Here is a 12,319-nt window from a genome sequence, read left to right as displayed (position 1 = left end):
ACTAAGAGGAGTAAGGGCCTTAAACAATTACCCTATGAAGCACGACTAAAAAAGCTCCAGCTCTTCTCAGTCACTTACCGTCTGCTCAGAGGTGACCTATGCCTGACCTATAGGGCCATGTCAGACCCTGAACTAATGGACATGCTTCACCTCAAAAAAACGAGATCCCTCAGAACCACTCGTTCTAGCGACTTGAACCTATGTACAACAATAAACAGGACATGCTGGTGGGATAGATTCCTGTCCCAGCGACTCCCCTCACTTTGGAATAGAATCCCAATCCATATTCGACAGAGCTCCTCTCTGACCCTCTTCAAGAGAAATCTTGATGAGTGGATGAAGTTCTACCCTGGGATCACTTCAGGAGCCCTGTTGACAGAGGCCCAGGTTACTAATCTAATGGGGAGGCGAAAGCCATCACTCTGTGGCTAGGCTTATACATGCCCATGGGCAGATAGCCTGGTACTTACCTATGAACATTACTACAAACACTGTATGCCATTCTGGGCTAAAAGAAGGAAACTGGTACATTAACTTAAACAATTCTCTCTCAACTCTCATGCTTTAAGATGGTTCAAGTCCTACCTAGAAAACAGAAAACAAGCTGTCCTCTGGGACAATAACCTTTCCGCTCTTCTTCCTGTTACTCTTGGGGTCCCACAAGGCTCTATCCTGGGACCTCTCCTTTTCTCTATTTTCATCAATGATCTAAAACTAAATATTCCTCAAGCCACCTGCATACAATATGCAGACGATTCCACACTCGTGTGTGCTGCCACCTCATCTGCTGAGCTCCAAAACATTACCCAGACAGTATTTAACTCAGTTGAAACATGGTTCTTGCAACGCTGCCTCCTATTTAATGCTAAAAAAACTAAATTACTGTTATTTACTCCTTCACTAAAGTCTCCCCATATTGATCTCACGGTTAAATCTAGCAATGGTACTGTAATTGTACCTGACCCGACCACCAAACCTCTAGGCGTAACAGCTGACCAACATCTTAGCTTTGATGATCACATTAACACCACTTTTAAAACAGTTAATAGAAAACTTGGCTCACTCTATAGGATTAAATCCTTCCTTACCTCTGAAGCCAGAACCACCATCGCCCACACCCACCTTATTTCTACCCTCCTCTATGCTTCATCTATTTATATTAATCTTTCCAAATCTAACCTAAGCAAACTCTCAACTTCCTATAATAACATTGCTAGATTTGCCACAGGTTCACCATATAGAACACATCACTGTATAAACAGCTAGGTTGGCTAGAACTCCAAAACCAGCTTTCATCCTAACAATACTCCTATTCTCAAAAGCCTAATCTTTCCCTACAGAAACCTCACTACCCTTCGCTCTGCAAATAAATTACAAGTAAACATCCACAAATCCTATAATAAAGCAGGGGACTCCCTTTTCTCTAATTTTGTGGGTACGTTTTGGAATAGACTCCTCACCTACCTTCCATCATTACCACTTTTTAAGCACCAACTAAAACTACTCCTTAAGGCACAATGGCTATGCCCTTGCAATAACCCTGATTAACACTAACTGTATAGCATACTGACTTTTTTTTCTCCCTTCCCAACCATCCACCTATTAAGATGACTTGGCACCCTCTCACTAAATTATCTTGTACACATGCCATGTTATTGGGGTGTGAATTTTGGTACAAACAAAATAATTATTTAGGGTCTTTCATCTCTTCCCTTCCACTCCACGGAACTAAATTCAACCTATATACCTCAGTCAAATTGTTTCCACATCTAGCGTATTGCCACAATCTGCAAACATATCTTTCGGATGCTACATTCTATTTCGCTGCCTGTATCCACATGTATGCTCAAGTCCACACAAGTATGGGCATGTAAATATGTGTGAGTTGTGCGTTCATGTATTATGTGTGTGTATGTGTGTAAGCCTACAGCAATATTTTATTCAGTCATTTTTTAGCTTGATGTGCATAGACTGTTTTGTTCATGTTAATTCCTATTATGTTAGCCTAATACATTATTGTACTACTGATATTAACATGTGCTATTTTATGTTTTACGTTTACTTTTTTTTTTAATGTATACTAGTTTAATCTTGGAGCTTTTCTCCCTGGGCCTCTACTGAAAATGGACATGTATCCAGTTAGACTAGCCCGGTCAACAAATGTAGAATAAAAATAAAAAAAAATAAATAAAAATAAAAAAACTCTCAAGTAATGTGTGGCATTTACCAACTCAATCCAAGCTACTTGTCAGATTGTTCAATGGTGTCAATTCTTCACAGAAGAAATCTGAAGAATCTGCAAGTACCTGAGCAGGAAATTACATGTCCCACCAAGAACGATTCTTGAGAAGAAAAGACCAAAATAAAGGCCCTAGCTAACAAAAAGAGGCACCCACATTGCTTCTGTAAGCTCTTCCACAAGGATGTAGCCTGAACTTTTTTGTACAAGAAATCTCAGCTGGTCTCTTAAATGACATATGTAAACAGCTTTTCTAAATGTTCTCTTATACCCGTCTCCCCTTTGCAGGTTTGCATTCTGGGGTCAACAATAACAAAAACTCTTCAAATTAACTGGATAAAGGGATGTGGTCTTGTGCACGTAAAATACAAAAACACATGGATGTTTACAATCCCCATGAAAAGACTTGCCCTATCCTGCAAGATGAGTCTATCTAAAGAAACAAGCTGTAAGAACCCAACTAAAGACTTCAGAAGAAAGTTTGCACGGGTGAACATTCAATATTCCGTGCAAATAAAGGGAGTAGCTCATTCTGAACAGAAACTTGAGGAAATTACTCAGCAAACAAACAGTTAAATCTGCTGGATTTTTCACAGATGTGTAGTCCAGAATGTGCTGACGTTTCATTTCTGCTGGATTCCTTAATTTATGCCAAGCTCAACAACTTTTCTTCACTTCAAATGTTAAATGTAAAGAATTAGGGCACTAAATGTGCATCATAATGACACATTTTAAAACATATACTTTTTAAGCACTTAGCCTTTTAATTCATTCCATGGGGTGGATTGGTTGGGGGAGTAAACTCAAAAGATCATTTTTCTCAAAAAAATTAACCCACAGCATGAACATGCAAATAGTCTAAACTGCAAAGGTTCCCTCAAATCAAATGCTGAAGAAATGACATAAGACTTAATATATTACTGTGCTGCTGTGTTTGACATGTTTCACACAGCAGTACAATATAATACTGTGCCTGTTTGGAAGAACCAGTAACAGCAATAAGAAATCACAAACATTACTAAATAGGGCAGCTTAGGCTGTACAACTGATGTTTCAAATTGTAATTTATACATCATCAACAACACACTTATAAAATAAAAAATCATCAGTAAAACATTACAGATGCTGCTTTGAGATATGAGGAGCTCTTCCCTTACCTGTATGGAATGCAAAACGAAATGCACACTGGCCTCAGATTAAAAGCAGTAAAACCAATATTCAGTGTGTCTGACAATTCAAGCTCTCAAGTCACACTTCAGTCACATGAAGAGGAAGGAAGTTTACTTAGAGCCACTTCATCTTCTCAGGTTACATTAAAAGCAAGGGAAGCTGTTTAAACAAAATGTACAAAATATTACTGTGAAAAAAATGTTTTTTTGTTTTTTTTTTTACTGGGAGACTGGACATTCAGGCTGTAATTGTGATTCGTGTTTTTTTTCCAGTTCATTCAGTGGTTTACTTCAGCAATAGTCCACAAATGGGTATCAGTAATGAAGGATGTTCCTAGGGATGGTGTGGTAGGATCACAAGAGCAAACAAAACCAACTAGGGAGAAATGATGCATTAAATACCAAGAGAAATGGACTGCTGTTATTATACATTGAATGAACCTTTTTTAAAGAAATTGCTTACCTTTTTTTTTAAATAACTCCATTGTACAAATGGACTTCAATGTTATTACACAGCTTTTTCCTTCTAACTCACATCTGAAGCATGCTCTCTGCATGCATTCAGCATATGAGTTCTGACGTTTGCACAATGCATAGCTATTTATTACTTTTTTCCTTATAATGGGTCTCAGGGATGTTTATTTGTGGATCTGCTTCCATACTTGGCACTGAAACCAGTCAGTTTTATTTTGTTTTGCTGGTTATCATCTGGAGATGCATATACATGTAGAGTGCTTTTCTTGCTGCCTAGACATTTGCTTGGCAAACAGCATACTTTAACATTATTTTTACAAGGTTTTTAATTTATAATAGTTTACATACAAAAAACAGCACTTCTGATGTTCAGTAGCTGTACAGTAATGATACTTTTCAGCATGGCTACAGAGCTAATTTGCATAAGTAATGCTGACTTTACATCAGACACTCTGCTCTGTCCAATCAGCAGGCACAGTTTTGAATGTTAACAACCTTTTATTATATAATTGGTCTTAATTCACTTCATGGTGATCAGTGTGTGGGTAACCCATATCTTACTGAAGGCAGTGGTGTTATTTCATCACAAAGGTGCATCCCAAATGACTAAGCTACAGTACCCCAACATAAATAAAATACTAATTTAGTCACACCCTTGATGCAGTCAGAAAGTGATATGACTAAACTGACAATACTTTCCATCCAAACTTTCTATGAAAAAAAGCAACAAAAGGCTGGCTATCACTGGAGGTAGACTCTCTTTTTAACATATATTCTCCATTGATGGTGCAGAACCATGAGGTATTTTATTTAAATGTGTTATTGTATTTTATTGGTACTGCAGAAAAAAAAAGAACATAAACATATATACTGTTAAAGTTGCACTCTGCAGGGAAACCCTGAGATTTTCAGCTATAACTGAGAAGATGGAAGAAAAACACTGCATTAATTTTATGAAAGCACAAATAAGCAACTGGACTGGTATTCCACAGCATGAACTGTTAGATGAACAGGCACATAGGTTCATAGGTGTGTACTAGGCTAACGGCCCTGAAGTCTTTTCAAGCCTAGCTCAGAGAAGTGCCCTGGCATCATGCCGCCCGACATTAGTTCCCAGTGCCTCCATCAAGTATAGCCACTGGAGTGATCCCTGGAATGAACTTTCTATTTCCCATCCACTCATCAAGATTTCTCTTGAAGGGGGCCAATGAGGTGCTCTGCTTGACATGTATGGGAAGTCTATTCCAGAGCATGGGCAGTCTCTGGGTTATGAACCTGTCCCTCCAGCATGTTCTGCTGATTGTGGTAATGAGGTTGAGGTCTCTGGAGTGTGTGGTGCAGAGGGATTGGGATTTCTTTAGATGCAGCATTTCTAACAGAGCTGGGTCAGACATGGCTTTGTAAGTCTAGCAGAGATCGCCTCTTAGTAGACGATATGAGACAGAGAATAGCTGGAGTTTTTTTTTAGTCTGTCTGTGTATGACATTTAATAATGTTCCACAAAAAAGCACAAACAGTTGAAAAACACGGAAGACGTGACCTCCCAAACAGGCAGCAGTAGTCTAGTGGGTATAGCTCTACGAAAATGATGAAAACCAAATCCAAGAAAGAACGCTTTTATTTATAATAAAAACAGCGTTTTCGCCGTAGTAATACCACAGCTTCTTCAGCAAGAAACACTTACTTTCAAAGTAACCGCCAGTTATATATCAAACATTAGTGTGACGTGTAGAGGGTACTTTAAATATTTAAAGGACCACACTATAGTAAACATTATATCTCTAGCTAGGTTAAAACTGTTACCACTAATACATTGTCAAAAAGATTAATGATTAATACACATCAAATAGAAGATTAAAAAGTCAATACTAAATAAAAACATTATTAATTAGAGCAATATTTGCTGACATATTGTAAATATGTAGTAGTATATAAAAAGTATAAGAATTAAGTTATAAACATTAAAATTCATTAGTAATGAATATACAAGACTGACATATATGTCTTGTATAATAAAAACTACTTCCTATAGGTTAGTACCATTATGACATTACTTAAAAAATATTACTAAGTCATTGTTAAATAATATTATTATCAAGACATATTAAATGTAGATGTGAGAGGGTGTGTAAGTGATTCTAATCAAAGTAGTAGAAAAATAATAGAAAAATAATAGAAAAATAATAATAGAAAAATAATAATAGTAAAATCAACTGGACATGGCATTAAGAAATAGTTAAGATGTCTTTTTCTTTCTTAAAAAGTTCCTCATTTTCAACATACAATTAATGTTGCAGTTTTCGTTTAGTCCTGGATAACTAAAGGAATTTAAAGTTAACTGCCATTCCAGTTCACGAATTTCTAGTAAAATATTAACAGGTCCCCCTCTCAAGGTGTGTGGTATCATGTCAATGGCTGTGAAGTTAAAACTGTGTCCTAGATGTCTCTCACAGTGTTTTGCTAGAGCATTATCACATTTTTTATTTCTTATAGCATAAAGATGCTCATAGATTCTGTCGCGAAATCTGCGATCAGTTTTTCCTATATAATGTGCTTCACAGCAATTACATTTTGCTAGGTAAACAATAGACTTAGAATTACAGTTAAGGTTACCATTAATGTAATACTTATTCTCGTCTACCTGAAAGGTGCTGCAATTATTCACATGATGACAATATTTACAAAATCCACATTGTTTACATCCTTTTTTATTACTATTATTATTTAAATTATTACTACTTTCCAAAATGGATTTAAGGTTTTTCCCTCTCTTATACACAAAATTAGGTTTAACACCTAATTTATCTATCAATTCCTCATTATTTAGGATATATTGCCAATTCTTCAGTAAAATCAGTTGTATATCTAACGAGTCACTATTAAAAGTGGAAATAAAACTGACTTTTAGGGAATTGACTCTCTCCAAGATGTTGTTGTTGTTACTGTGCTCTAAAGTTGTATCTAATAAATCTAAATCGGAGTCTAATATTGTAATAGGTACTTCCGTAACAGTAGTTTTCCTTTTAAGAAGGGGATAATAAGTCCCATTCAATCTTTTGGTGTCAACTTCGTGAAATAAGTCCAAAAATAAATCTATAGGGTAGTTTCTACTAGTGAACATGTTTTCAAGTTTTTTACATTCATCATAGAAAGTCTGTTCCCTGTTGCACATTCTTACTGCTCTTATGAGCTGTCCCTTAATTATAGCCCTTTTTTGTTTAAAGGGGTGCGAACTGTTGAAGTGCAACAGGGAATTACAATATGTGGGTTTTCTATGTATTCTTGAAACATATTCGCAGTTGAGTTCATCCTTAGATAATTTTACGTCTAAGTAGTCTATTTCAATGGTAGAAAACGAGAAAGTAAATTTCAAGAATACAGTAGAGTCGTTACAATATTGTAATAATTTAGTAGCCATTTCTACATCTCCATCAAGTAAGATGAAGATGTCGTCCAGGTACCTGGTATATAGTTTTATTTTCTCCCTTTCGATATTCTTGAAAAAATGGAATTTCTCCCAATACGCCATAAATAAGTTAGCGACTGATGCCCCACAAGGTGACCCCATGGCTATACCTTGTGTCTGTAGGTACACTTTTTCATTGAATATAAAATAGTTAGATGTTAATATTATATCTAACAATTCTGACACTATGTCTATCTCATTTCTTATTGCACCCAGGTCTTCAAGTATCAAAGATATCCATTCCACAGCTTCTAAGTGGGGTATCGATGTGTAAAGATCAATCACATCGATCGTTAAAAAATTATAGGAATTATTAAACGTAATGTTGTTCATACTGTTGAGGAAGGACCAAGAGTCCTTACAAATGTGTGGTAATGAACCTAGGTATTTAGTTAAAATCCTATCTACTAATTGTGCACAAGGGTAAGTAATCGAAAGACGTCCATCAATTAGTGCACGAAAAGGTGGATTGTGTAAATCTTTGTGGATTTTAGGTACTCCAAAAATCACAGGGTTTTTAGACATATTGATGTCAATATAGTTATATGTGTCTATGTCTATTTTACCTTCTATGAACATGTCTCTGAAGTACCCTTTTATTCTTGTTTTAGAAATGTTAAGTTCATTAATAGATGACTGAGTGTATGCTGGACCACCTAATATTTGTTCCATCTTTTCAATGTAAGAATGGTTGTCAAAAATGACTAGCCCTCCTCCCTTATCTGGTTTTATAACCCTAGTAGCTGAGGAACAAAGTTGATTAAGACATAAGTTTTGTTCAATAGTTGTGTTATAATTCACTTGTCTTTTCTTGGTCCTACTGTATGATCTCAAATTCCTGATATCAATCTCACATGATTTTTCAAAAGAAGCTAATGCTGTATGTAAAGGAGGGTTAAAAGTACTGGCTAGTCTCAGTCTGTGATCATGTATGGCATTAGTGTTACTAAATAGGAAATTCAAATTAAGTTTCCTTACGTAACATTTTAGATCAATAATAGTCCTAGCAATATTACATTTTCTTGAAGGAACGAATGTGTTACCATAGGCAAGTAATTCAATAAGACAAGGGTCCAGCTGTACACTAGAAAAATTATAGATATTAAAATCACCCTTCTTATTAGTCAGAATGGTTAAATTATTCAATGAGTGATTGTTGTTATCTGTTGTAGTTTCAGTTGAAGTCAATTCATTTGTGAAGGTAGAATTTACATTATTACAGTCCTCTGGAGTCATAGTACTTAATGTCTGGTGTTGTTCCATCTCTTTTGTTGGGGTTTGAAATTCCGTGGTCCTAAAAAACGACCGTCGTTGGCATTGGTACTATAATTTTGATGTCTATTATTAACATACTGTGGTGGCCCATTCTTGTTAGTTTTTTCTTGAATTCTGTTACTCCGTCTTACAGTTGGTACTTCCATTTGTTCAAAGTCTTGGTCGTGATTAACTGTGTCAGTACCATTATTCTGGTCTTGGTCACTGTATGTTAAATCTGTCCCACCAACACAAGAAGTACTGTTAAGTTTAACATACGCTGTGTTACTAGCGTATGCTAGTCTGTCTCTTGTAAGCTTTTTATTCTTAGTATTTTTAGCTTTTTCTATAAATGAGTCAATACTTGTGAAGGTCCGGTTATAATCAAACCTGTACCTTTCAAAGTCTAAGTCATTCCTGAGAGTAGCATCTAAATCAGAGACTTCTTTTATCAGTTTGTTAATCTGAATATTGTAGTACTTAATCAGTACTTCAAGAAGTTGTAACCCTTGCGTGTTAAATAATACTGTTAACTCCTTATTAAAGTCTTGGTCAAAAAATAGGCCTGTAGGGCAAAATGAAGACCTAAGTCCCTTAGGGACCAGTTTTTCAGCATGACATTGTTTGAAATACTGTACTTCTAATTGAAGTCTTTTTAATTTTAAAAGATTATTATCAAACTTTTTCAAATTATCGATTATGGTGTCATTACTTACGAGTGTAATTTCAATGTTTTGCAACGACTGCCCATGTCCTGGAGTAAATGCCATGTTCGTTGTGTTGTTGATCCATTCGTTTATTTTAAGGTCCCCTGACCCACGGTGCTGCTGTAGGTTAGGACCTTGCGAAGAGTTGTCTAATTCTTGTACAGTTCCACGGACAATAGGGGCTGAATTCATTACAGAAGACCTAGGAGAACGTTGCCCAGGAGGTATTGAGTCAGCTGTAAAACCAGAAGAAGATGCAACGTTCGAACTGTCATAGTTGCGAGTGTCGGCGGCTACTGGTGTTCCTGAAGTTCCGGTAGTTTTTACTTGAAAGTAAGACGACTCACGTTTTTCAAGGGAGTCAAGTTTAAGAGAAAAGGCATCCATACGTTGCGACAGGTCTCGTAACAATGAGGCCAAACTGAAGTTGTCAGTATTTGTCTCCGGTTGGAGAATGTCATTGCTGCCTGGGCTAAGAGGTTGGTCGGACGACAGACTCATAATAATGTTCCACAAAAAAGCACAAACAGTTGAAAAACACGGAAGACGTGACCTCCCAAACAGGCAGCAGTAGTCTAGTGGGTATAGCTCTACGAAAATGATGAAAACCAAATCCAAGAAAGAACGCTTTTATTTATAATAAAAACAGCGTTTTCGCCGTAGTACCACAGCTTCTTCAGCAAGAAACACTTACTTTCAAAGTAACCGCCAGTAATATATCAAACATTAGTGTGACGTGTAGAGGGTACTTTAAATATTTAAAGGACCACACTATAGTAAACATTATATCTCTAGCTAGGTTATTTAACAATGACTTAGTAATATTTTTTAAGTAATGTCATAATGGTACTAACCTATAGGAAGTAGTTTTTTTTTATACAAGACATATATGTCAGTCTTGTATATTCATTACTAATGAATTTTAATGTTTATAACTTAATTCTTATACTTTTTATATACTACTACATATTTACAATATGTCAGCAAATATTGCTCTAATTAATAATGTTTTTATTTAGTATTGACTTTTTAATCTTCTATTTGATGTGTATTAATCATTAATCTTTTTGACAATGTATTAGTGGTAACAGTTTTAACCTAGCTAGAGATATAATGTTTACTATAGTGTGGTCCTTTAAATATTTAAAGTACCCTCTACACGTCACACTAATGTTTGATATATAACTGGCGGTTACTTTGAAAGTAAGTGTTTCTTGCTGAAGAAGCTGTGGTATTACTACGGCGAAAACGCTGTTTTTATTATAAATAAAAGCGTTCTTTCTTGGATTTGGTTTTCATCATTTTCGTAGAGCTATACCCACTAGACTACTGCTGCCTGTTTGGGAGGTCACGTCTTCCGTGTTTTTCAACTGTTTGTGCTTTTTTGTGGAACATTATTATGAGTCTGTCGTCCGACCAACCTCTTAGCCCAGGCAGCAATGACATTCTCCAACCGGAGACAAATACTGACAACTTCAGTTTGGCCTCATTGTTACGAGACCTGTCGCAACGTATGGATGCCTTTTCTCTTAAACTTGACTCCCTTGAAAAACGTGAGTCGTCTTACTTTCAAGTAAAAACTACCGGAACTTCAGGAACACCAGTAGCCGCCGACACTCGCAACTATGACAGTTCGAACGTTGCATCTTCTTCTGGTTTTACAGCTGACTCAATACCTCCTGGGCAACGTTCTCCTAGGTCTTCTGTAATGAATTCAGCCCCTATTGTCCGTGGAACTGTACAAGAATTAGACAACTCTTCGCAAGGTCCTAACCTACAGCAGCACCGTGGGTCAGGGGACCTTAAAATAAACGAATGGATCAACAACACAACGAACATGGCATTTACTCCAGGACATGGGCAGTCGTTGCAAAACATTGAAATTACACTCGTAAGTAATGACACCATAATCGATAATTTGAAAAAGTTTGATAATAATCTTTTAAAATTAAAAAGACTTCAATTAGAAGTACAGTATTTCAAACAATGTCATGCTGAAAAACTGGTCCCTAAGGGACTTAGGTCTTCATTTTGCCCTACAGGCCTATTTTTTGACCAAGACTTTAATAAGGAGTTAACAGTATTATTTAACACGCAAGGGTTACAACTTCTTGAAGTACTGATTAAGTACTACAATATTCAGATTAACAAACTGATAAAAGAAGTCTCTGATTTAGATGCTACTCTCAGGAATGACTTAGACTTTGAAAGGTACAGGTTTGATTATAACCGGACCTTCACAAGTATTGACTCATTTATAGAAAAAGCTAAAAATACTAAGAATAAAAAGCTTACAAGAGACAGACTAGCATACGCTAGTAACACAGCGTATGTTAAACTTAACAGTACTTCTTGTGTTGGTGGGACAGATTTAACATACAGTGACCAAGACCAGAATAATGGTACTGACACAGTTAATCACGACCAAGACTTTGAACAAATGGAAGTACCAACTGTAAGACGGAGTAACAGAATTCAAGAAAAACTAACAAGAATGGGCCACCACAGTATGTTAATAATAGACATCAAAATTATAGTACCAATGCCAACGACGGTCGTTTTTTAGGACCACGGAATTTCAAACCCCAACAAAAGAGATGGAACAACACCAGACATTAAGTACTATGACTCCAGAGGACTGTAATAATGTAAATTCTACCTTCACAAATGAATTGACTTCAACTGAAACTACAACAGATAACAACAATCACTCATTGAATAATTTAACCATTCTGACTAATAAGAAGGGTGATTTTAATATCTATAATTTTTCTAGTGTACAGCTGGACCCTTGTCTTATTGAATTACTTGCCTATGGTAACACATTCGCTCCTTCAAGAAAATGTAATATTGCTAGGACTATTATTGATCTAAAATGTTACGTAAGGAAACTTAATTTGAATTTCCTATTTAGTAACACTAATGCCATACATGATCACAGACTGAGACTAGCCAGTACTTTTAACCCTCCTTTACATACAGCATTAGCTTCTTTTGAAAAATCATGTGA

General features: G+C 36.1%; 1 protein-coding gene across 2 annotated transcripts in view; it reads right to left on the bottom strand.

Annotated features, from left to right (window-relative positions):
- AKR1A1 (aldo-keto reductase family 1 member A1) overlaps positions 1-12,319 on the bottom strand; it is a 539,772-nt gene that overhangs the window by 426,976 nt on the left and 100,477 nt on the right. The window contains exon 1 of one of the 2 annotated variants that reach the window (XM_044085915.1): positions 3,397-3,560. The exons of the other annotated variant lie outside the window; for it this stretch is intronic. The gene's annotated coding sequence lies outside the window, so the exon portion shown is untranslated. Of the gene's footprint in view, positions 1-3,396; positions 3,561-12,319 lie in introns of those variants that run through there. 2 annotated transcript variants of the gene reach the window in all.

Source organism: Protopterus annectens, chromosome 10.part0 (genome assembly GCF_019279795.1).
Source record: "Protopterus annectens isolate FY-2018-M chromosome 10.part0, PAN1.0, whole genome shotgun sequence".
Taxonomy (NCBI): domain Eukaryota; kingdom Metazoa; phylum Chordata; order Ceratodontiformes; family Protopteridae; genus Protopterus; species Protopterus annectens.
This window is presented reverse-complemented; position numbering and strand designations above follow the sequence as displayed.